At 39.8% G+C, this 27,722-nt stretch overlaps 1 long non-coding RNA gene across 1 annotated transcript; it reads right to left on the bottom strand.

Annotated features, from left to right (window-relative positions):
* Window positions 1-27,722, bottom strand: LOC121078763. The gene is made up of 3 exons (XR_005824729.1): window positions 27,599-27,722; window positions 1,265-1,439; window positions 1-317 (listed from the first exon to the last, which is right to left on the bottom strand). It is a non-coding gene; the product is annotated as an uncharacterized LOC121078763 (long non-coding RNA).

The following is a 27,722-nucleotide window of genomic DNA, read 5'->3' as shown; positions in this document are numbered from 1 at the left end:
CAAATGTCTGGCAAACATGTACATTTCAGCCAGACCAGATGCTTCTGTGTATGTTATTGTAGATGAGGAAAGGCAGCTATTCAATTTCAGATCATATTGTACACACAGTTTATCTTGAGAAGTATTATTGGCATGCAAAGTCAAGTATCCACAAGTTAGACAGCATCAGAATTAGATCTGTCTGTGTTTACTCATCAAAACCTTGTGGATATGCCGAAACACTGCATTGTTACCTTGTTTTCACATGATCTCTTTTTTCAGTGCACTGAGCAGCCATTCCTCAGTGTTAGGTTTGCTGCAGTAATAGGAAGGGTATCCTTATAACACAGAAAATATTTCATTCTTAAAGGCTTACTTCTGCGGCACTGAAGCCATCACCAAAATGTCAGTCAATTCCAGTGAGAGCATGATTAGTCATACATAATCCTGCCTGAAAGTCTACAAATCTTTGTGGTTACTAACACTGCTTACAACAGCTGAGTGGCCAGCACACAGGGACAACCTTACCTTATTCCTAGCAAAGTCATCTGCAAGTCCATTAACACACACTACTCAGAATCACAGAGTGACAGAGCTGAATAGTCTCAGTAGACCTAGAGGCTGCTAGACTAGCTAAAAAAGAAGTTACCAGCTCCATTAAATCCGTGAAAATTATTTGTTAAAAAAATTTCAATCAACTCTAATCAACGTTTCCATCAGAAGTTTAAAATATAAATGCAGCTTTTGTTATTGACATAGTAAGAACCGCATTGTCTTGAGTAAACAGACCTTGTGACATTCAGATTTATATGGCAGTTAGAGGAAGTCTCCAAGGAGCAGGATACCATTCACAGAAATAAATTGAACAGTTTCATGTATAGTCAAGAACTATGACAAAAGTAATTCCTTTTTTTTTTTTTAATAAATTGAATCTGAATAAGAACTTTAATGTAAAATTAAGGCCTTTCCTCTACTTTTGCTTTTGACAGAATTTCTATTTATATAAAGAGATTGTGAGATATATTGCAGCAGGAGGCATCTCTTTAAAAGACTAAACATTAGGAATTCTAATGTAGAAAGTCTGTAATAAACTGCTTTCGCTTGCATTGGCAAAAAATAACTGAATAAAAAATAACTGAATTAATTTCAAAAAACAGCACTGGAATTATAATGGTATCAATTAGAAAAAAAAATAGACAATGTGATTAACAGTATAATGTTGCTTGAATCAAACACTAAAACTAGGAATTCACAGCAGAAGTAACAATTTTCTCTGAATGCTTACCAGACGCTGATTGGAAACTTCAGTGGAGATGTTTGTTTCCTCGGGAAACTTGGAACAGTTGGAAGGAAAACAGCATGCACCTCAGGATTCATTGGTTTTCGTTCCTGAAGTATTATTAGCTTTCTAGGTGACCTTGGATAAATTGCTTCTTTTCTCTCTGTCTCAACCTTCTCACCTGCAAAGAGTTACAACAATCCCATGTAAAGACTTTTTCTAAATCCACCAGCAGAAAGCACTGTAAGAATCAGCCCTTCCCACTGCTAATAATGGGTGCAGTTTGTTCACAATGGAACAGAGTTTGCAAGATCTTCTAAGCAATGTTTTCATGCACTTAATTCATAGGTTTAAGTTTCTTAATGCATTTCTGAGCTATGATCAAGTGTATTAACTTAAAAGATACAGGGCCACAATTTACAATTCTTAATCGGTGCCATCTGATACACCTGGGTCTCTAGTTTTGATTGCAAGTTAGCAAACAAACAAACAAAAAACAACAACAAAAAGAAACCCACCAACCCCTACATAGCTAAAGCAAACCAGCAGTTATCAGATAAAACATCTACATAACTACTTCAAACACACACCACAACCTCACAGGCATTTTACCTTATCTGCCACGCAATGACCAAATACACATCCTTTTAATCAGTAAGCAACAAATTTGGTTAAAATTACCAGAATATACTCTTAGATTTGAAAATCTCTGTTGAAATGACAAACTACAGAATTAAAATATGAAGCACAGAACCTGATTAATAACTACGGATGTTTACATACATAGTGGGCACTGAGAGCAGCACACTAGCCAAGTTATTCACACAGCCCCCCAGCAGGCTGGTTTCAGAGACAGGAATGACAACCAAGAACTCAATGTACAATGGTGGCATAGCAGTCCTGCTCAGGCACGTGCAAGCTGAGGCCAGTCAGGCGAGCTGGGGCTCCCTTGAAGCTTCCATACCAGCAGAGTTGAGCACAGCGAGGGTCATCCTACCTAATGCCCACTGCTGCCTCCACAGTGCAGAGACAAATTATTCTTTCCTTTTTCAAACCTCCCTCATTGCTCAGGCAGGTCTATGATGTTCTACTTTCAGGGATCCTGATGATAAAGAACAGATTTTGGTTATGTCTGCCTGAATATTAATTTTTTTGCCACGTCCTTTGAAAACTGAGTCTATAATATCATTTAAAAGGTGTTTATTTGTGATACTGGTATGTCTCTCTTCTACTAATTATTCAAAAAGAAATACGGGTGCAGGAAGGAATACTGTCTTAAATACCCCAAATTGTAAAATGATGTTTTCAATGCAGATGCGTCACAGCAAACTGAAACAAGAGAGACTACCCCCTCAAAAAAACAGCTACTACAAGAACAACAAAAATACAGCACTTGAAGATAGGAAAGTAATTTTAAGCTGCTCAAGTTTTGTAAGTACCCAATAGGCTGTAGCAACGCAATTGTTTAAAGGAGTTATACAGCTTCTGAGATACTCAAAATCAGAAAATATAACCATTTCCCTTTTCATCAGCACAGGCAGGTAAAAATATTCCACTCCTTAATAATTTGACAATTGCTGCAAAGTAATTATCAACCTGTGAGTTTAGGAGTTAGAATGAAAAAGCAAATCACTGTCTTGATACTCAATTTTCAATGGTTTGTTTCAAAAAATAAAATGTAACAGTATTTTCTATTTCAAAATTAAACAGGTACTCTCATCACACCTGAAGTAAGCAAAACCCTACCGATATACCCATTTCTGAACTCTGGGGAAGTTCTGATTAGTGTATTCTGCTTTGAGCCCTGCTGTAGTCACTTTATTTGTCCTTTGTTTCTTTAGAACTGGAGTTTACATCGCTTCAGTTGCATGATTATAATTTTTAATATTGCATAGAGTATCTTCATGGAAAGACAGACCATCTAAAAAACTTTACGTATGCTGTAGTTGCTTACAGCCCTGATTTTCTGGGGTTGAACAGATTATAAGAACCAAAACAATACTACCATTTGTTTTGGTAGAAATAGAGAGGAAATAAGGTTAAAAAAAAAATCCCATTAGAATTTAGAAAAGATTATGGGATCATTTGTTTATGTGAACTGTCATTATTGAGCATCTTGTATCAGGACTATTTATGCTGTGCTCTTTTTTGTTTGCTAGTCCAATTATAGCTGCTGGTGTTGATTTGTGAAGTCTAGGCAGAAAGTTACAAACTGTTCTTGGCACAGAACCCTCAAACTTGGAGTACTCTCTGACCCAAATTTGTTAATTTTCTCTTCCCAGCATAAAGCCCATCTCCTCCTCAAAGTTTTGCATTAAATGGATTTGGACCGGAGGCCAAAGTCGTGATAGCTGATGGTAGTTAAGTCATCTTACTGCATTTGTTAAAAATAGAGCTGAAGGATATCTGTTCTCAAAACTAACAGCTGTCATTTTGACACAACACTTCTTATTATGTGAAAATACTCACAGCATTGGGCAACTATTTTTTTTTTATTAAGTACAGAATTAAGAGATACTTTCTTTAATTTCTTCTTTAAAAGGATGAAAAGTTGAAAGTATTTCTCAAAAGCACTAAAAAGTAATTTTATTTTCTTTTAAAAGTGCTTTCAAAGAGGGTGTTAACAGCTGATTTATTTTATTCCTCCTACATTCGTCTGTTTGTCTTCATCACCACACTTTAAGGAAAAGCTGTTCCACTGTTTTAACTTGTGGGCTGTTATTTTTTTAGACTGACTAGTGTTGTCACATCCAGTTTCTCAGCAAATCACTCCATAAGGCTCTGCACCTTTCGTGAGCGTTCCTTCTTCTGCTACCGTCATCTGCAAAGTCTCTACCAGAACAATGATTCTGCTCCTCGCATTTAAACCCCTGTACAGTATTTCAGTGATTCAGTGGTTCCAAAGCACTTTTTAACTTTTACGTTTTAGATAAGGACTGTCACGTGTGTATTCACAGCAGTAACTTCTTCAAGAACTACTGCTGTGTTGGGCACCTAAAAGTATTTAGCCTTAGCCAGAAGTGCCGGTGATACGCAGGTAACTCGTAATTATTTGGCAAGATATTTGCTGTCACTTCGACCACCCCTCAGCAGGTAGGCTGAGCCATTTTAAAACATCCATCCCCACCTGCCCTCCTACCTTCAGGTATACAGGATGAGTTCCATGAGGAATTAATATTAGCTATTCGTTAGGCACAGGGAAACAATGCAGAATTCAGGAGAGCCACTTGGCCTGGAAATGAAAGCAATTAAGCTGAATGGCAAAGCCCGCAGCAGCACTTCATTTATGAGTATCTTTTCAGCAATACGCTTTCTGAATTGAGTTAAAGAAAAATCTGATTTTAGTAGGTTTTACAAGTACTCTGGTATTGCTGTGAAGAGCATCCTATTTAGAAGTGCAGTTTTTATTGTATTACTGCATTTGATTCAGTTCTGCTTTTGAAATAAGACAATGCTGTCAACATGCAATTTTATCACAAATATGTCAATGATTTTACTGCCTCGAAGCATTATAAAAAGTTGTTTTCTAAGTGGGATGGAAGACATTGTCAAGAATTAATAATCTGGATTCTTTTCCTGGCTCTACCACAAAACCCATGCTATATTCAAGTTGTATAACTTCTCTTTGCCTTGGTTTCCAAGCTGTGTAAGAAACAACACTTAACGCACAGTATTACTGTGAGGCTTTATTAGTTCAGACCTCGTTTTTTCATTTCTTATATTAAGTATCATTTCTACAACTAGTCCCATTAATTCTAGGGAAAATTCTCAATTGGACTTCCATTGCTCTTTGTGCAGGACATATAAAATTGTTTATTAAGAAGCAGCAGTCGCTTTCCCCCCTTCACTGCTTTTTCTAATTAGAAGTACACTAGTTACTTGAGAGAGCCTGAAATAGAATGATGTTCTCCACAAGTCGTATTTCTTAGCTGCCCTTCCTAAAGGGGGTAACACCTTACAAATGAATTAGCTGAAGCCTTGGCAGCAGCAGGAGATTTTCCTTTCTGCATTATACTTACGAACGTATACAAGTTCCCTTTTCTTTTTGCTTTAGCCTGAGGCATCCAGTATGTAGAAACCTGCTGCCTAAAAGGAAACTTATACATTTAATAAGAATTCAAGGCTGTCTGAAGAGAATTGGCTTTTTTATTAACTACATAAGTCTGAAACTCAGTTAGACACTGTTCAGAGTTCTGTAAATGTAAGTATATATATCACCATGGACATGTTCAGAAACTTAACAGCAATAGAAACAGGGTAATTCCCAAATGAACATGGCATCTTTTTCTCAGTGCAGTCATAGCCATGCTAGTTCTGGATACTTTACTTCACTATGTTTTATTTCTTACAATGTTCTAACAGTGTTTTTTATGGGAAAACAAACTTGCAAAGAATAAGCATGTGAATAACAAAGGTATTGCTCATGTTTTTAAACATCATCCAAAATTACAATTAAAGTATAGATGATACTGGTACAACACATTGTTTTGGGTATGAATAGAGCTACGCTTCTGTGCTTCCTAAAAACAAATTGAAAGAGACTGCAAAGGGAAAAAAAATCCTTTCCTGCCTACATTGTAGTGCTATAATGGCTCAACTGTAGATCTGACCTCAGCAGCTCTGTTTTCATTAAAAAAAAAAAAAAAAAGAGAGAGAGAACCTTCTTAAGCATGATGTTTTCAGACAATTGTTGCCCATGGCAAAAACTGTTGAGGTACCAATGTACAATGTAGAGCAATTCTCAAATCTAAGAACCCACTCTGCCTGGCTCCGGCCACCTCTGCAGCCTCCTTGGAGAATATCTCCTGCTTGTTGGTTGGCCTAACAAATCCATTCATAACAGCAAAGCTGATGGGAAGAGGCAGTGCCTCACAATCCCAAGCACTCATTCCCACCCCTGTGCCTCTCATCTCCCCTGGAGCTGACACAACTATTTCTGTAGCAGCAGAACACAGCCGTACGACAGATCCCGATTAGCAAGCCGAGTCCACTCCCCAAAGCGACTTACTGCCTGAATGCTGTGCCTGCCACCAGGGCTGGAGAGGTGAGAAGGAGAGATTGCAAAGCCGGAACATGAGCTAACACAGGGCTGCAGCCTCCCATGGTACTGCTGGTTTCACCTGCACAGAGCGAGACCTGGACGCTGGAGGTAGCAGGGAGAGGAACTGAGTGTGAGGCTGATTTGACGCTTACGATTTGAACAGCCCCCAGAATTATTTCCATGGAGTCTAAAGATGAAAAGGATGCAATATGAGCTACATGAAGCAAACAAAATGGGCATAAACAGGGACCACACAACTTGGAAAACGTCTGTAGGCCACGAGATTCACAGTGTCGCAGGTCAAGGACGGCAGAAACCGTAAGAACATACATTCCCTATTCATATCTGTACCAGTAAGCAGGCTATACTGATCCTCTGTGTTGCAAAGCAAGCTGGTCATACATTATTTGGATGTAAGTGACAGATGTAGCTGTACTGATGGAAGAAAGTACAAAAGCACAGAATTCCTTACAATTCTGTGAACATTCGGAAAAGGCGAGCAATGTCCTTCTAGATGGCACCAAAACCTTAGATTAAAAACTGTTCAAACAAATTTTTAAATATCCAGAGATAACTAAAAATTAAGACTGAACTTCATCAGTATAAGATGCTACAACCATAGCAGAAATTAAGTGCAATGACTAGGCATACTTCTCTTGCCAGCAATGAAAAAAATTGGGACATCCTTTATCCATGGTGATTTGAAAAGAGTTATTATTAACACAGAACTGAAGTGATAACATCCTCTCTCTAAATACAGAACTTTTCATATTACCTGGTGATAAGCACTTGACAAGGTGAGCAGTCTCACTAGAGCCCAAGCGTAAATGGCTACTGACAGGGAATATTTCACACGGTGTACTCCAAGTCCACGGGACTCCAAGAACTACACGAAGACTGCTGCAGAACTGCAGAGAGCAAAAGTCCTCTCCAAGAGTATTACGCAGTAGGTAGGTACAGATAAACCAACAGAGAAAATGACAAGAATGCCCGAATTGTCGTCAGACAATGAGCAGGCTATTACTTCCTCAGCAGACAGCAAATCAATGTGTGTACGTAAGGCGGCACAATTTAAGGGTCAGAGTTTTGTTAGTTATGTGGATGACATTATTGGAAGCGCTAAGATTCTTGGTTAAGGGATGTGGAGTTTTGGAACACACTGTAGTGACAATTTTATGAATACATAGGAAGTTTCCCAGTATTTGTCCACAACTGTATGTTTTGGCCTTCCTTTTTAATCCCATCATGATCTAACTGGGATTGTTGTCCTCTTCAGTTTAATTAAGCTCTTATGCATAGATTAAATATATTCAGTTGCTTAAAATGTATAAAGGCACATGTACTAAGTAAAGTATCAACAAATAAAACCAATGAAAAGTTTCTGCAAAAACTGTCACACTCTGTGTTACATTTATAATCTCAACTATATATATCTCTGCAGTCTGCATACTCTTAAGACTTGGAAAAATGTATGTCATGTCTAGAGATGAGCCTGAACACAATACTGACTTTGAAACCCATTTTCTCTCTGGATTAAAATCCAAACTCTGCAAGTTTTAAAATAAATCAGGCCAAAATGTTTACCCTTTATATAAGGTTCCATACATTAAATTCAACATGCAGTCCCATCTTAGCATTGTTACTAATCTCTTTTATGAAATTCCATTTAAAAACCTAAAATAAAAATAACCCCAAACAAGTTTAAAGCCTCGTGTTTCACTTTAAGCCAGCCCTTTGATTTGGGGAAATCTGTCTTGCTTCAGAGTGCCTGAGACTGGCAGTATACTTGGACCTTGCATTAATGTTTTGATGACAAACTACCAGCATAGGCGCTGTGCATTATCCAAACAATATGGCATCAGATGGAAAAACTGAGCAGGCGGTTAAATTCATTGCTTAATGCCAGAAAAGAGTTACAACTCCTCTCTTAGATTTCACAGTCATAAGATTATAATTCCTCCTCAGCCAAAATTCTGTGTTTAGAAATTTCTTTCTGAACTTAAGATTTTTCATGACTGTCATTATTTCTTTCCTTGTGTAAACATCAAAATCTGTTCCTCCCTTTTGGTGCTGTTGCTTTATTATTATATTATATAGTATATATATTATATATTAAATAGCATATTATATTAAATCTCCCTTATATTATCTATTGATGAATCAGGTCAGCAGCACTCCTTTTTCCTTCTTCCCACTCTACTTACAAATTGGGAAGCTCTTTCCCTGGAGTTCTGAATTGAAAGTTTCTACCAAGAGAAAATACTTTTCCAAATCACTTAGCTTTTCATTATCAGTATAGTCTGCAGAGTTTTCTTGGATAGGAATATCTTCAAAGGCCTGAAGATAATAAAAAAAAATTCATTTCTGTACTATGTAAATCACTGCAGATTTAATACCATTACTTCCCAAACAAATGACCTTTTAAGTTCCTTTTATTAGTGTTGTGTCCCCTCCCTCCCACGTCCCCCCCCATTGTCATTGTGGTATCAGCTCTCCATATTTCTATAGACTGTCTTTGATATTAATAGATTCAATGTATTAAATATGAAAGATGGTAACAAAACACAGGCACTAATATCCAGTGTCCATACTTTGCACTTCTTAGGCTTACCATGAATTATTTTCATATAAATAAATGACAGGTAGGGAACAACCTAGAAGAGATCTTTATCCTACAACTCCAAATGAGAAATCAAAGGGAATACGTATGCAGCCATCTGATTATTATTTTTTTAATTAAGGTTAAAGATTATATCATTTCATTAGTTATGTTTGTCTGTGGTAATTTTACTATCCTACAACATTTGCAGCTTTTTCAGGATATTTTAAAAAGTTATAAGGAGTCAAATGGCAAATAAACATGTATATAATGCCTACATATATGCGTACATGATATCAGAAGTTCCTGGTGAAATTTGAAGGGGTATTATAATCCAAAAAACTTGTGTTTTGGTTCACTTAAAAACACTTTCTTCCTCATATAAATATACAACATAGCAAGGAGCAACAGGCATCATAAAAATCAGATTGCTGAGTACTGTCTAACTCTGTTTATATTGTTGTTTGTTTGTTTTAAAGATAACATCATTCCTCAGACAAGATTTTAAATTGGATTTGCCTTTGCTCTCCAGAGGAGCTACGCTATATACTAGCAGAGAAGTTACAAAAGACCTAGGGTCAAATCTGCAACAACTGAGTTGTAAGTGCTCTTACTGCAGATACTTGATAGCAGCCACAATATACAGATTATAGCAGAATTTTCATTATAACACGCAGATCTGTGAATCTTGCAGGTGATCCTGTGCTTTCCATCTGCAGCACAGTCTCCTGCGGTTTCAGGAAAGGAGCAGAGTTAAACAAGGCTGAAAAATACTGGTTTTCATCACGAGGCTGAAATTTCCTTCTCTTGGTTGCAGTTCAGGGCTGTTACTTTTCAGCATTCAGAGACATGAATGCAGCCATCTTTTTTCATACGGAAAGTGAAAATTGATGCTTATAGTATTACCACGTACTTGTAGGGCTACATCAATCTCACTCAGCTTGACGCTTGGGAACTTGGGAACTTGGGAATGTCTTTATGGGAATAGCCTTCCCGAGGTTGGTTAAATCCAATAGAACCCAGAAATCTGTTCTCCAGCAATAGTAAAAATATCAGCACCTAAATTCAATCAACACCCATGTTTTGAACACCAAAACTCTGATAGGTTCAGAGGCATTTCATTGCCTATTCCTAGCTAATTACAATTCAGAAATTATAAGTAAAGATGCTGCCTAAATCTCTGCAAAAGCCCCTCACAGTGACAGTTCACTCATAGGGACAGCAGGAGTACCCCTCAGAGTGGAATTCAGCGAGGAAGGGAAAATTGTTGGTTGCACTCCCAGATCCCTGGATTACTTCCAGTTTCTGACCAGTGACTCCCTGCCCAGATAACTCCCTGATAAACAGATGGCAGGATCAGGCACTGCTGACCATGCTTTTGCTCTAGGCCCATTTTCCTAGCTCCATCGTGGCCCAGCTTCTGCAGGCCAAAGAAGATAATGCGCTGGCTTCTCACCACACTGTCCTGTGACCACAGCATCCCTGATCTGGATCTTCAGCAGTAGGAAAGGAGAGGAATCCCAGCCTGCCTCCTCCTGAACAAGTAGCCTAGAGCCAATGCCAGAACCAAAAAGATATGGCACCATTACCTTTTATAAAAACTAGAGTTAAGTAACCCCTCACACTCCAGAAGATGGATCCTAGGAAGACAGAAGAACCTGATCCATTGCTTTAAGTCACATCTGTGGGTTTCAAAGTGAGCAATACTCAGACAGCTCATGTTAGCAGGCCAGTGACACCCCCCTGCCCAGCATGTAGGCCATGTTGGTCATCCTTCAGAGGCTCCTCACTCTCCTTCCCTCTCTGAGAAGAGCATGTACTTGCTCTTCACCCCCTCCCCAACATCTAAAATATTTATAGTTTTTCTGACTCCATGGAACTAAATTTTGCTGATTGGGGAGCTGTGAAACAGCCTATTATTGTAACTAGTTGGCGTAACAGAAAACATCCACAAAGATCATTTTCAGCACAGATCTATTTTTCTACTTCAAATATTATAGCAATCTGTGTGCTTAAAGCTTTTACCAATGAGGTGATAAATTCTCTGTTTAGCTTTGAAAGGCTGACACTGGAACGTCCCCCTGGCCGCTCAGGAGCCAAGAACTGAGTCCATGTCTAAAGCAGGCACCTCCCTGAATTTCCTTGATCTGCCCTCAGAAGAGAGAGCTTTGGAAAATCCATGTCCTCAATATAGCTGGGATGTATTTATTTTTTCTCGTTTTCAGGAAAAACAACAACAACAACAAATAAATGTATATTAACATCTGAAATTTACTTTTAAAACTACAAGCCAGACACAGGCTTGCCAAGCTGTCCACTGTGATGACACTTGTGTGCTGGTATGAAGCCACACGAATCTGGCAGGGCCCCATGCACCTGGGCCACTTCATCGAATCGGTATAGTCAGTGAGCAGTGATCAAGCCCAGACAATTTTAAAATATCTGTGCCTGTATTGAGCTTTTTACTGTAAGCTTTAGTTAATCAAAACATTGTTTCTCAAATAATCCAATATAATATCATACACTTTTCTTAAGGATTAATTTGGAACTGGGCATGCTGAAGTCATTCATATTTTAATTCCCATGCACTCCTCTAAATTGAATTTAATCTGACATCTTATTACCAAGTCCTATTACATTCTCATGGAGCCCTTAGTAATCTTCTCTAATATTGCCTAATTTAAATAAATGTGTGGCATTACAAAGTATCGGCACACCACATCTCAGCCTTACTCCAGAAAGATAACACAGCACTATAACAGCTGGTGGGTGAAGCCTCAGGGAACCCCAGTGCTTGACTCTTTTCTAGACCTTTCCAGCCAGACCTCTTTGTTTCCTACCTCTTCATGCATTTTGCACAACTGGCAGAACTTTCCCCCTGCCTTAGTTGCTCCAATTCTCCTTAATAACTTTGTATACATAGTTACACTAGCAGAAGCCCTCCGAATGCCTAAATATATTCTAGCTCCCAGTTCTCTTTTTGTCTGCGTTTCATTAAACCCTTCGAGAACTTGGAGCAGTTGGAAAGCTGTGATTTAACTTTATAGAAGCTACGCTGATTTGTCCCTTGAATTACTTTATATAAATATCACTCAAAAATGCATACATAACGTGTTTGTGTTATCTTTTACGGTATTCTCAACCACTTTCCTGGCTCTCAACAACAATTCATATTTTCCTCATACAAATTGTTATCTTTTAAAAGGGTAACTGCAAACCTGAGTACCATTGAATCTCTGGCACAGATACAACTGGTAATAGGGAATTACAGTCTTGCTGTAACTGTTACTCTGAAAACTTTTGTAAGAATTCCACTAAAACTTCCACTAGGAATTTATCACAATCTAGGTTTTGAAGCCTAATTTCTTCATTTTTCCCTTATTTCTCTTTTCCCAGTTTCTCAATTTTACTCCCAGCTGAGTAAGTATTACCCTCTTGGGTCAAACCAAATGAACAAAGTTTCAGCTAACATTTCTGTAATACCTTGAAGAACATCTCTCTTTTTCTCTTCAGCATACTTCTTCTATACTTTCCATTAGCTGACGAGCAAACAGCCTCCACGCCATGACTGAGCTCAGTCCCTGCTGACTACTCTTTAAACAGACGCAAAATTAAATTTGCCTACTGGGCCCATTTTTGAAACAACTCAAACCTGTGGAGTTACTCTAAAATTACACTGCTAAAGTGAGAACAATCTTAAAGTTTTCTTATAAGTGATAATTTTCCTTAGCTAGAACACAACTTACAGCAAGATTATTTTTAAAAGCCTCTAATAGTGTATCACTGGTGTAGTTGCTACCCAGGTTTGAGACCTCCCTCAAGGTGAAGTAACTTAAAGCCGTAATTGACATCTCTCATGCAAAAATGATTATGGTTGGAGTATCAGCTGTTCCTGTATTTCATGTTAAAAAACTTACTGCATAAGCAAAAAGTAACTAGATAAAATATAGAAACAGCACCAAGAATAAGGTCTAGATTCTAAAGCTTTCCTCTCACAGCTGGCTTCATGAATCACTAGAAAGTTATTATCTAGTTCATCCCCTCCTTATGCCCGGTAATAATGAATCTCAAATATTTTTCAGTCACTTATGATTGAAAAAAATGCAGCTTCAGTTGTCCTGAAGTTGAGGTCTCATGATGTTTTAGGATCACGATTTTAGACAGGAGAGCCTACACTATGGCTAAATTTAATCAGCTTAGAATCCTTTTTGGATCTGACATTATATTCCTGAATAATTGAAATGCATTAGCTGTCATTTTATAACACGTTCAAAATAAATGTCATTTCTAGACTTCCTATCATTCGAAGACCAGAGTTCTTCAGAGTTAGTGGAGGTTGTGACAGTTGGCACATTAAGAGATGGCTGGTACACGGGGGCTGAAATTGCACTTACTGCCTCCCCTGTTCTCCTCTGTTGAAAATTCTCAGGGTCAATGGCTATGTTTGGGCTTATTGTAAAGAAGACATTGATAGAGAAATGTTACCCTTGGAGATTTTAAAAATCCATAATAAAGAAAATGAAGCATTATTTGAATATAAATTGAAAAATGTATTTCAGTTCTGTAAGTTTATCAGACTTAAACCTCCAAGGGAAACTTGCAAAACTGTTCTCAGTTTAAACACTTCCCAAACATTTACAACTTCGTTTTGCAAACTTTTCCTCAAACCAAACTCCCCCAAATTTACACTGCCTAGAAGGTTATTCATACAACAGCCGGGCAAAGCGTGCAAGGATGGGCTTTAACACAATGATGAGAAACAGTGCAGGAAAAAGCTTCAGCAGTTCCTGAAGAAATAAAAGATAATATATTATCACAGTAAGTCTATTGAGGTAGATTAAGTGACACCCAAGCTTCAGTGCCAGGTCACTTACAACAAGAGATGCAGAGCCCAGGTAAAGCTCGATGCAGGAGGGTACCTGGTATGACCCAGTGGGAAAGAAGAGCACAGCGTTGAGACTCAGGTGGGATCACACCATCTCCATGCAGTGTCTTCCAGAAATAAACCACGCAGTAGCTATTTACTAGGGTAGCATCTTTTACAGCGTAAGAAGTTATCTCACCCTTCAAATGCCACCTCCGTGTTTTAGTCTGCATCATGCCAATAGTTAAGCATATATTTATACTTACACAAGTATTTATACTTTATAATAGAGACCTAAAAATAAGAACAAAGAAACAAAGAGATGGCGGCAGGTTACAGTGAATGCAATCTTCTACCCAGGTGTAGACCTGGGTCCTTTCTCCTGCTCTCCTGTCTCAACAGTGGGAATGTGCAAATTTCCAAGCCCACCAATGGAGAGGATATAACAGACAAATTCCATATCCTGGACAAAGCATCACACCGAAGAAAGTCTGGAGAAGACAAAGACTGGAAGCTCTATCTTTCACCTATCTTTGTCAAAGCAGAACAACCAGACACGCCGCTTGGCAAGCCTGAGGAGCTGACAACAAAGATAAGCTCACTGGCAGGTACCGCTGAGAGCAGGATACGACAGGCCGCTGTCTTTCCACTCTTTATGCCTATTACCAATTGGCTTCTGCTCTGAAAATATACGAGGTTCTTCTCTTGTCCTGGACCATAACCAGAAGGGAAAAAAAAAATCAAACTCAAATGTGGCTCAAACTTCAGACTTGATTCCATGCAAGTGGACTTCATTACAGATCCAGACAACCACAAAAGTATTGCAAAAAGCAAGTGTGATCAGAGATTAAGGACTGCCTCCTTAAATAGACAATGAATTACCAGTTTGGAGAAACAACAATAAATAAGATCTTGGTTTTTGTTTTGGTTTTTTTGTTTGTTTGTTTGTTTAAGTTATCACAGTGTATTTTTGTTATACTGTGGTATTCTTACAAGCACTGAAATGTTTTCAATTTATGTTCCAAAAATACTAACACATCTTTTTTCTTTTAAAACACAAATAATATCAAAATTGTACATAGATATCGAAGTTGCATACTACTTGTATAACTGCCAATTGCCAGGTGCCAAAAGGTCTATCCATTTCAGTTCTAGATAAAAAACAAAGGTCCTCCTTTTTACTCAGATGTAAGATACCTCAGCAATGCACTCCTACCTTCTACATTTTAGATCAACATTGGCATATCTGTTTTCTTCTTGCATTTGCATGTCTTTCTATGACCGAAATATTAATTAGCATTAGATTCCTCTGACCCAAAGCTCATCATCTGCGTCAAGGTGAGAAAAGGATTTGCGGGGACAGACAGAATGACGTAAAAGCTACTTTAAAGATGAACAAAACTTATTAGCTTCTCGCACTTCACATAGATCTGCTAAATTGATTTGAGCTGTGAAACTGTTGGAGCACAGAACCTGCTCAAAACCTCTGTTATATGGAGACTGGGTACAATACTGAGCATGAATCAACAATATACTACAGCTTAATCTATTTTTCATTTTCCTCTCTGAGCCAAAGCATAAAAACGTACAATGTTGAAGTAAATGCCACCACTGTTAGCTTCAATATATTTTATCTATAAAATACATAGGGTTTTACGACCGCAACAGGAAGGTGATGCTGCCAGTAGATCACAAGCTTTCAGCTTTGCATTCTTCCACTATGCAAAACAAAGAAACAGTGATGGTATAGTTTGTATTTTCTTATCGTGTCCCACAGGAAAGAAACATAAGAGGTAAATTTTGCATTTAGATACTGTTTCAGCTCATGAAATTAGCAAGAGTTAAACCAAGCTCTTAGCACAGAACGACTGCCGTGAAGGAAGCGGGCATCGGCACCACGCAATCTACACATACGCCACTCTGCTGGACAAATTCGTTCTCCCTCTCTTCGTGTCACTCTCACATGTGGTCGGTGCTCGACTTCCTGCACAGCACAGTTGTTACACAGATGTATTAAGTACAGAGGGAAAGTGATACAGCAGGAATGGTTGGGACAGTCCCCTGAAGACGGATGAGTATTAGGATGCAGTCCTTGCAGCACACGTTATGTTCAGTGCTGGCTTACTTGAATACAAGCAGACACACACAGACACACACATGTATTGCAATAGAAAGGAGGGTTTCAAGCTATGTTTTCACTACAAAGTTTGGGAGCTAAAATGCCTGTTTCCATAGTGAATCAAGAGAAAAAGGCAAAAATTAAGGAGGGAAAAAAAAAGAAAGAGGAACTGATAGTTCTGTTCCCAGTTGAACAGAATTGTATCCAGGAAAAAAAAAAAAAAAAAAAAAAAAGACGTAACACAAAATGTTTCACAATATTTATTGCAGATTTTTATCCTCTTAAAAACTATGGAGAAATCCAAACATTAAAAGAGTTTGTTTCACTGGAATAAATGGCATTTAAGCAATTTCAGGAGTAAGAAAATAACTGTACTTAAACTGAACTAACACGCCTTCCCCAGGAGCAACTTCTGCTGTAAATCAGTCAATAGATTAAGGTCCTGTCTCATTTTAGAAGCCCTGTATAATAGCACAGTATTTATAACTGCAGTTCAAAAGTCTGCATTCACATACGGTAACAACACTATTGCACTGACCTCCAATGATTAGTTTTAATTTATATGCAGGGTAGACCTTTTTCACCTTCTGGGCTTGTTTAAGAATATAACAACACAGCAACCTTGACAAAATTGGAATCAACTGTTAATTAGTATCCCATTTAATGTAGATGAAAGCCAAAGCGTTCTGACTAAGAGGATTCTGCACAAAGCATTCTGACTAAGAGGATATTGCACTTATTTTGGTCTGATAAAAATTACATTAAGCTATATATAACTGCATCAAATGGAATATTTAAGCATTTTAACTTGAGTATTTTATGCGTTAGTAATTCGCTTAATTATTTTCTCTAGAGAACAAGTGGAATAATATCATGCTGATGCATGGGGAGTCACAGGAATAAATCTTCAGGCATCACGATAGGATCAGATACCCAAGAGCCTCACTTAAATCAATAAAAGCAAGAGGAAGGAGTGGGAAGGATGCTGCTTCCGGCTCACTTCACATCACCGTATGTACAGCAGGCATACCAAGCAAGCTGCAGCCCGAGTTGCCTTAACTTAATAAATATGTTACTCGAATTTTCACGCTTTCATAAAAAATAAAGAGCCACCTATCTACTGTTACATTCTCATTTAAAATGTATCTGCTAGCCCTCTTGCTTCATGATAATTCTGCTGTAGTGAATCCGAGCTATTTAGGTCACGTTCTATTTCTATACAGTCACTACAATCCCAGAAAACAGGTGAGAATGAATCAGGAGGAAGAGTGAAAGGGCATAAACAAGAAATTTCACTAACAATTCCCTGCGGATAGATAAATTAATGTGTCACTACTCGCCAACACATAACCTTACTAATTCAGCTATAACAGCCCTTCTCTAAAATATTTTCTGCACTGTGGCCTATTTTTATAGCTCTAAATTTGATATGGGAAATATTACACCTGAAATCAACGAGTGCAGAGAGAAACTGAGATGGGGAAGAGCCATAAAATGAGCAGAAAAGGCAAGAAGAAATGGAACATAATGCTAGACAGCTGAAAACGGGGAACGGGCCTTCTGTTAGTTTGTGGGCATGTGTGCGCCTGGTTTATTTTATACGGTACTTATTATATTGGTAAATAGTAGCTGTGGATGGGGCAGGAGAAATTAAAAAAAGAGACAGAATAAGAGACTAGCTCCAAGTTGGCACAGAGGAAGGAGCCCAGGAATTGCAATGTACCTGATACTACAGGCTGGGTGGCACCAGGGAGCTCCATCTTCAGACCTCAAACTCCTCGGCAGCTGGGGTAAAATCTAGATCACCATGAGTCAGACCAGCAGTAACATCAAACAGAGCTCAAGCTATTGCATTGCCCTACTTCATACGCTGCTACTTTCTTGGTGAACTGTGCTGATAGCCACGACTAACTCAGAAGCAGAAACAACTTTCCAGCTCTCATTTTGCTCAGGAATTTTGACAGACTGGACAATGGACACTAAATGGAATTCCTACCTAGCCACTTGGACTGCCTCTCCAACTGCCTTCTGCTGCTGCTGGAGAAGAAATGCGATTTTGGCCCACAAACTAAGAAAGAACTAACCAAATATTACACATTTTTATATTAACCCATTAGCATTACCCAAACAGCACAAATTGTTGGCGGCACTTAGCGAGATGAGTATTTCTGAATATTTTGGGAAAAATATCCAGCTGCTAGCTGGTGAATCACCAAAACAAAATGTTCATTTCTCTGAAAAGTTATCCATCAAAGTAAGCAGTGCGTTCTTTTAGGCTCCCAATTACATAGCCTATTTGACTTGGTCATTTGGACATCATTCCTGACGTGACACCAGGCAGGTGCCATAGTTCTCCTCAAGTCTTGGAAAATTCCCCACAGTGAAGGAAAAATCAAAAGATGTTAGCTATCCTTCTCTCCCTCCTTGCCTGCAGTTACTCCAGTAACTATTTTCATTGGGACTACCAATGAAGTTGTTCACGATCTCCTTGTCCATGTGCTACTGTGCTGTCCTTCACCTTCTGTTTTCTGCGAGTAGATTTTGGTCCTTGACTGCCAAGGATGTTTTTATTCTTTTTATAGTATTATTCCATTCTGAATACATAGCCAACCATAATAAACAGATTTCAGCCTTTCCCTTAGCCAGACCTTGTTCCGTTGTCATCGCTGCACTGACTGTTACAGCTCTACCCTCACCTTCATTATTTGCAATACTCTTTTTTGCCTATAGAGTTGCCTGTGAGCTATAGGTAGATCTAAAGTGGTCACACACCCTAGAACACAGATCTCACAACAAAGGAGCTCTGCTGCTGAAAGGCTGCGGGGTTATACAGCAAAGCGTAGGGAAGAGAGAGTGGAGACGCCCTGCCTGTACATTCCTCCTGCAGTGCTGAAGAAGTACTACCTGCATTGATATTTCCCATCAGCAGCCTTAATTCTGCACGCCGTCTCATCCCCCAGAAGTTTCCAGAGAAATCAACAAACCAGGTTAATACCAGAAGCGGTTTTCCTGTATAGCCATGAAGCAGAGAATTAAAAAGGACTGGAGGTATGGGACTTCTTGAAGGAAAGACCTATCCTCAGTTCCCCACAGTGTGGATTTCGAAGGATTCAGAAATTTTAGTCATAGATGAACCATCTGTTCTGTCAGCTGGGGGAGGTAGGGGACTTAGTACACAGATCTAGAATAAACTCCCAGTAAAATACTACATCTTTTTTGGGTATTCCAAAAAAGGGGACGATCAGAATTGCCTTTTTTATTTTCTTGCTATGTATGGTAATACTGTACGTTTCATCCCTGTGTCCCGGTCTGTACCTGGAACTACAAAACACCCAGAAGCAGAACCAGGCTGCTCTGACAGCTTTGTACACTTCATGTATATAGAACTACTGACAGATCCCCTAACTTCGGGGAATTTCAGATCCAAACTGAAATCCAAATTTCACAGCTTAGGCCCTTCTGTTATAAAGATGGGGGTTCAGGGTTTTTTTGTTGTTCTTTTGATTTACTTTTAGTTGCTAAGCAGCATTACGATAGTAACAATGTGGGCAGTGATAAAACCTCACAAAATGCTTTAGCTGGAAAATAAGAGTATTCCTTGATAATACTAATGGAAAATGACTTTACAAAGACCTTCCATCTCCGTATGCACTACAACCAACTGATGAACAGCAGGTAATAAAAATATGGTACATTCAACAAATTTCAGACTGCAAGGAGGAGGAAATGGTATCAAATTTTGTTTCACAACCGCTTTCCTATCAGTATAAGAGTTTCTGCTGTTTTCTCTTTTAAAAGTTTGCATTTAACACAAATCAAGGCAATAGAAGATGAAAGCTGAGCTTCACTGAAATACAGGGAAAACTCCCATTAATTCTAGTTTAACCAAATTTTTGTCCTAAAGTTAACAAATAGCCACAAGTCTCGTAGACAAGATCAGGCAAAAGATCTACTACACGCCTTCATTCCTAGTTTGGCCAAGCAGTACTGTACAGCCCTTCTACAAGAAAAAGAGCTTCCAAAGTTTATGCATCATCCATTTAGAAACCCCTGAAGTTAGTGAGAAGCTTTACATCCGGTACAGTGAATGTTAGGATGGAGCAGCAGTCTAAGCAGCACAGAAGCAACTCCACTGCACCCAGACACAAGGCCCTCTGGTTCCAGGACACCCCGTTAGTTCTAAAAGATCCCCAGGAAGCCCTGAGGCTGAAACTACAGTCCTCATTGAGAAAGAAGCAGGAAATTGTTTCCTCCTCAGAAGCCATACAACAGAGCAGCTGTAACATCCATAGCACAACACAACACAGAATAATTCTACTCTGTTCTGTTCGATTCCAATTCTTACTCCAATGTACCTCCGATCATTTGCTGTCTTAATATTAAGGAAGAATTTTGCCTTAGGACCCCACTGAAGGTCAGAGGCTCAGTGCACAGTTATCATAAGCCAAATGCTTTCTTCTCGTTTGTGAGATGAGGATGAGAAACAAGCTCCTTGGCTCACTCCTAGATCCCAGTCCTCCAACCATCTGTGTAACGCACCTTACAGGATCTCTTGTGCCACAAGCCGACCTTTCAGATGAAATCTGAGGTGCACCCCAAGAAAAGCTCCTTGCAAGGACCGACCTTGAAGGCCACAGAAGCACAACCACGTCGGGGTTGGCTCTCTCCACCCAGCAGACACTGCAGTGCTGGGAAGCTCCATCCTCCTTCAGACTCTCCCAGCCCTCGTGCCAAGCCTCAGGGCACGCGCTGCACGCCTGCAGCATCGCTCCTCGCAAATTCTGCTAGGGCAAGCTGCAGCACAGCTCTCATTAGTTCATGTGCTTGAACTGAAAAACACACAACAGAGTAATGGTTATGGCCCTACAGCTGGAGCCCAGCGGTGTCCCAAACCGAGTGATGTCTGGTGTGGATGCAGTCAATGTGGCCTAGAGCAAACCCACCCAGAACAGGCTAGGAATCCTTCCTTGTGATACAGCCCTCAGGTTTTCATTTTCAAACAAGAAAGCAGAGCAGCAATGATGAAGAATGTCAATTCAAACTCTTCCAGCAAATCTACAGGAACCTCAAAGACGACAGTTAATCAGGAGCCCAAAAGCCATCCAGAGCCACTCTAAGTTCCCTGTTTTTCCAATGCCAATGCGATTGGAACTGCAGTAGTTTGACCCTGGAGCTGCCACCCTCCAGCCAAGCAGATTAAACACCCTCTCCATCAAAACCTCCAAAAATGGACTTTGCCGGTCCAACCCAAAGACCATTTTCCTGCCTTTCCACAAGAGCGTGCTGCCTCCAGCCACCTCTCTTCTCAGGCTGTTTGCAAGCCGGACGCGAAGCCCCCGGTGCAGCCAGGCCCTGCCACCGTCTGCAGCCTGCTACAGAGACACGCTCAGCTGCCTCCAGACTGCCCTCACACTTGTGGTAGGCCTTGTTAGGAAAATCCATCAGCGGCTGCACAGATTGCTCCCCAGATCCGCGCTGTTGAGCATCAACTGTTACTGCCCTCACATTCTCTAGAAGCATCACCACATTGGCACCAGCCAGGGATGTCCAGAAGGCAGGAGCGGGCCCAGCAGGGTCATATTCTGCTTCTGCAGCTGCCTGGAGCAGCAGTGCAGCGTTAGAGCAGCAGGCAGGCTCATAAGGCGTCCATCCAAAGAAATGTCAGTATGGCTCAATCCAAAAACCTCCATGTATGGCTTTGGAATAATCACACTTTTGTTACAAAAAAAATAGAAACTGATTTTTTTTTTTTGGTAACATTTTTAGAAGCTGTACTGATAACAGCTAACTGACAAGTTACAGGAAGAATGTAATTGTATTTCCTTTGAACTGTTTATTATTAATACAACCTTCCCTGAATGTTTTTCTGGTAATTCCCCATTATAGTAAGACCGCATAAAAGAGCTTAGGCTAACAAGGTTAGGTTGGAAGGTTAATGAGCTACAAGTTTCTTTATAATATGGAAATGCAGTTCTAGGATTTTTGCCAAACTATAATCAAATTCTAGCTGTGAAAAGGAAGAAGTAAGGACAGTACCAAAATTTATGTTCCAGATATCTGCAAACACTCACAGAAATGCCACTGTACACCTGTCACAAGTTCAGTTCCTAGCCCAGCACCAGCATCACACCCTAGCAGGGGCCCTTCTGTTCCACCCTGCAACAAACGCTGCGTATTAACACTGGGGTGAGAGCTACCAGTGCACTGCTCTCAGTCACATCAGCAACACACATGTGCTCTGTTCAGCTGCAGTATCCATGCTCAGCATCGGGCAAAACCAGTTCATCCATTTGGAACAGCACGCACACACCTGTTGTCAGCTAATCCCCGCTTGACAAATTAGAAAAGGAAGAATAATAAGTATGTTGTTATTTAAAATATTGCGTTTTTGGCATGACTCACCTCATAAACCCATGGAACCTAAACGGATTAGGAGTTTGCAACAAGAGTTTCACCAGGATGTTGGCTCGTTATTAATGCTGACATCCAAAACTAAGTTACAGATCCCAAGGCATTTTCAGAGTCTAATAACACGAACATCCTAACAGCACTTACACAGCCTTGGATTTTTTTTTCCCTTGGAGTGTACGAGCAATATAAAGGCTGCCCCATTTGCTTACTACTACTGTCTATCCCGTTACAGTACAAACCACTCCGAGAAAGCCTCGAGCACAAAGATTTTGTTCCCTCGTGCACAGCTTGCTCGCCATCTAGTGGGCACAGCCTGTGAATTAAAGCAAGCACAGCTACTTTCAGCAAGAACTGAGCAAGCACAGAACATGTGGGTATAACAGTTTGGAATTAAATATTTTAATTAGCAGCAGATAAAGATTAGCATTGCTAATAGCACTGGCTATTAAATTTCCTCGAACCCTAAATTTGTCTAAACCCTAGGCACTTCCAAAACACCTTGTCTTTTAAGAAAATGCATTCTTCTATACCATACATTCTTTCCAGTCCCCAAAAATAAAACCACAAAGAAGAAAACTGGTTACAATTCACCTTATAATATAGCCAAAATAATTCACAAAGGGAGACAACTGAGATAAAATATAAATGTCCAAAGCATTCATCTCAAAGACAAATCTGTCACCCCATGTCAGCGGTCTGGAGAAAGAAGAGATTATCAGAAGCATTTTTCAGCTCCTTGAATTCCGGTTCTCTCCGCCCCCCCCCCCCCCCCCCACAAAGTACAGTGAATTAATTACATGCTTAAATTAAGCACTTGACTAAATGTCTTCCCTGATCTGAGAGCTCAGTATCTTATTGAATTGACCTGGAGGTCTGAGTTACAGTTCATCTGCTCTGAAATCAGCTCAGGACGATGAACAGCATGTAATTAAATGATTTTTGTGCTTGTCTGCATCAGTTTAAAAATGGACTGACTCCATTTAACCAACCAGAACCAAATCAGACCACAAGGTTCAGTAAACCTTCAAAAGTTTTAAATGCTTCCTTTGAATGACACCTTGTGTCAGTTTTACTTGGCTTTTGTATTAGCATCTTGAAGGGGATTAAAATACTTGAAAAGTTCCTTGCAAGTGCCAGCAGAGGAACAAAAAATCTTGTATTTAAAAACTTTATTTTAAGACACATTGTTCAAAAGACTGAGAAATATATAGATCAATCAGAAAAACAAGCTGATGAAGTCACTTTAATTTCCTGCTCACAAAATTTTATGATGATGATTCTGAATGTTTGATCCCACTAAATAACGCACTGTGTAGACATATATATGTATATATACACCTTTTCTTTTGTTAAATGTCTGCTGATGACCACGGGGACTGAAACAGGCCGCAGCTGGCTATATCATGCATATGCGATTGCTGCTTAGCTACAATTTATGTAGGTGGTTGCAGTCATAATATGCTGTTTAAAACACACGTTAAGATCTAATGATGAGCTGACATTAATGAGTCATTACAGTACACTTAAATAGTTTCCAAAGAGTATTTGTATAAGCTGCTGACATGCAAACAGAAAACTTACGGAAAACAATTATTCATTAAAATCAGTAATACTTTTATGCAATATGTATATTTACTCAAAGGAATATTTCTGAGTATGTACTTTTTCAAAAGATATGTCAATAATACCATTTTCTCATTAAATCTTCACAACTCTAGAAAGCTGACAAGTGCGTGAGGAAGTGTTTTATTGCTGCTAATCCTGTTCCAAAGCTTAAGTGCTACAAAGTGGAACTGGCCTTCTGCATGGAATAAATATAAGCGCTTACTTTGAGCTGGTCCCACAACAGCACTTTTGCTCTCGGATCTAAGTGATTCTACCTCTGGCCAACATGGAATCAAGGGCAGGACTCAAACCAAAAGCACACGCTTTACAGAGTTACGTGCAGGAACGTAGGCTCCAATCCTGCCAGTCTCAGCACTCACCCGGCCGCTCCTCTTAGCCACGTACCAGAGAGAGGACCCAACCATCTTCACCATGGCAAGGACCACAGGAGAGGCTGCAAGTCCGAGTCATCTCTTAAACTGCCAGGATCAAGGAGATTACGCACAACTGCAGGCCTACAAATATTTTTCTTTGAGGTCTGGAAGGCGTGAGGCAGAAGGGAGGAAGGAGAGGAGTTCTGTTTGCTTAACAGGCACTCACTGTGTTAGAGCCCAGCGCCGAAGCTCTCCTTACTACATGGAGGATGCCTGCAAGGGACAGGAAACTCAGCTGGGTGGCTGATGTATCTCAGGAGACAGCCCCATGTAAAACACAACCAGCATACCTCCCCCAGCAAGCACTGCAGAGTGTTTTCTTTACGTGCAGAGTTGCGGGTTATTTCAAACAGAACTGTTCCAATTGGGTCCTCGCCCTCTGCCTCCTGGAGGCTCTCAAAACTCAGCCAGACAAAGCCCTGAGTGACCTAACGCTGAAGTTAGCCCTACCCTGACAGGAGGCTGGACCAGGTGTGCTACTAACCTACCTGATCTCCTCTAACCTATTCTCGAGAGGCAGTTATTGCTTGAGATGCAGTACAAGGACTCAAATGACCACAGGACGGGCTCACCACCAAATTAAGAATAATCCCTTCTTTGCCTTTTCTGGCCATTGAAACCACCCACATTAAATGTAAGCTTACAAAAAACGTAATCAAATTATTTTAATTCCGATCAGTTCAGAGAGCATATATGATGAGTGTTCACAATTATACTCCTGCTCTGAACTCATCCCTACAGCAGTTAGCAAGTACTCTTCAGAGCCTCTAAGAAGCAATTAAACAAACGCACAAATGTGAGTATTCAAACACTGCAGCACCCAAAATTCAGTGCTATTGACAAATGTGATAAAGCAAACTTCTAAATGAAAGTAGTATCTCAGTCCATTTATTATAAATGCTTGTGTTGGTATGCAGACAGAGCATACCAATGTATTCAATGAGGTTTCCATTTTGCACATTATTAATAGTAATTATTATTAATAATTCTAATACTACAACAGAAAGAAAATGCAAAAAATGCTTCCAAATGCTCTACACACATATAATATTCTCAGGATCTGGGAATAAAAAAAAAAAGTGTATAATGATATAGGAAAACATAAAAAAGACATGAAAATTATTTTCCACATATTGTTTTGTACTAGTGTCAGTAACTAGCATTTGTTGTAGTATCTAATTTCAGGAATACAGGTTGATGGGTTTTCTTCAATAAAAATACAACTTGTTATTTCTAAATTTAATTTCAAAAGTTTTAAGTAAGTATTGTTAGTTCTTTTATTTTAAAAGAAAAGACAGTCCTGCTATTTTCTCTGTTAACACTTCTTTTTTCTATTTCTCAGCTGATGCTGGTCATTTTTATTTTAATCATTACCCAAAATTAAGGAGTCTTCCTTTCTACCTACATTTTCCACTTTTGGGGTATTCTTTAAAAACTACTTTTTCTTGTTTTTTTCCTTTCCCACTACTTCACATTTTCAGGCTTTATTTTCTTTGTCTTTATAATCTACAGCACTAAAAACTTAGAAAAGATAACATAAAAACAAAAAATTGTGTATACGTGAAGACAGCAGAAACTACTAGGAAAGGTCAAGAAGGGCACAGAGAATGTGAAGTTCAGTAGACCTTTAAAATATTTACATTGGCTTACAAAGTAAAAGGACCTTTAGAAACACGTATTTTGAAATGTCACGCATCAGCACGATACTAGAGAATGTTAAGATCATTACATTTCTAAACAATTCTACCTACATAAATTATCCTTATCATTTCTTTCAGACACGCATATTTCATTAATGCTTACATTGCCATTTACCATGACTGAACTTAGCGTGCTAATTAGAAACAAACACACTGAACCCTGGTTGGTTTCCTGGAGCTCCATAACGTTCAGAGGAAATAAGACAAATGCTTTGCCCCTAACAGAGTAACACGCTCCCTGCTACGTAACGGCCAGCTCCTTTGGCCAGCACCAGGGAAGGATAAGTCCTTTTTGACACCTTCCTTTGGGCACTCGCTCCCTGAAATTTTCATGTCAGCCTTTTAGGGAGGAACATCCTTTCACTCATTAGCATAAATTCACACAAAAGTAATAGTAACTGTTCATAGGCTGCTTCCAGAGCCGTAAAAAGCCTTCCAGACAAAGAGTTGGGAAATAAACAGTGCGATTCTACATCCCATGCTCAGGCAAACAGCCACAGCACATTCAGAAGGATGGTCTGTATGAGTAAACGCTACTTAGTGCAAACACAAATTGTAGACTTGGGCCCCAAATAACTCGCTGTAATTACAGGACAACACCATAAATTGGACTATTACAGAAAGGTGATGAATACAGCAAACACTAGAAGTCTGCAAGGACTTTACCTGGGAGTGCGAAGTCTGACACAACTCCGTCTTGCCCCCACACTTTAGTTGTGTTCAAGATAATGCTCTAAGCGCTCACTTTTTTCCCCGGAAGGTAAACTGTAGTTGTGAAGGAATAAACACCTCCATGTGCTTGGATTAAAACATTTTAACATCTCTTGAAAGCTGATAACAACCCCCTCCCACGCCTGAGTCCAATTTCGAGGGTTCTGGTCTAAGTCCAGTTTTGTTGCACGCCCTGTGTCATTTTATTGCGGCAATAAAACGGGGAGAATGGAGGGAGAGGCAGCGACCTGGAGAAGGAGGTCCAATGAGCACGGGTGTTCATGCCACACGCACACAATATCCCAAGCTGGGCCTGAGCTTTAAATACCCAAGATTATCAAATTCCCATAAAGTCCTTCAAGATAGCGCTGGTATTATTTTATCGGAAAGGCATTCCAGGCAGCATACTTTGAATTAATCTCGCAATCTCCAGGCGATTTATGGTCCACAAAAAATAAGTTACCCCAGACTTTCCCCCACGCTGTCCCCACGAAGGCCTTGTGAGTCATTTCACAGAACTAGTATGATCGGGGCACTTTTTGTTTTATTGAAGTGTATTTGAAAGGAATAGAAAACTTTAGGGTGCAGTACGGAGCACAGCTGGTGCTCCGCACGCGTGTACAAATGTTTTCAGGGGGAAACATCTCTCTCCAGGCCTGAGGGGTCCCAGGGGAGGCCCCTCAGTTCTGCCTTGTGCAGGGCTGTTGTGTAAGGGGGAGAGGAGAGAGGAGAGCACCCCCTGCCTCACAGCCAGCCTCGGCCTCCCCTGTTTGACATGAGAAAACCAAATAATTCTTACAGAACCTTCAGGAACTCTCACAGAACTCTCACTCAGCTGCTGAGAGGAAGACTTTACCTCCGGCTTCCCTGGACGCCCAACGCGGAGCTGCCTCCCGAAAAAAGCCTCTCACGCCGCGCTCCCACACCAGGGGTCTCCACGACCACCGAGCGCGGAGGCTCAGAAGAGGACGGAGGCCCCG

The sequence above is a fragment of the Cygnus olor genome, chromosome 15 (assembly GCF_009769625.2).
Source record: "Cygnus olor isolate bCygOlo1 chromosome 15, bCygOlo1.pri.v2, whole genome shotgun sequence".
Lineage (NCBI taxonomy): Eukaryota > Metazoa > Chordata > Aves > Anseriformes > Anatidae > Cygnus > Cygnus olor.
This window is presented reverse-complemented; position numbering and strand designations above follow the sequence as displayed.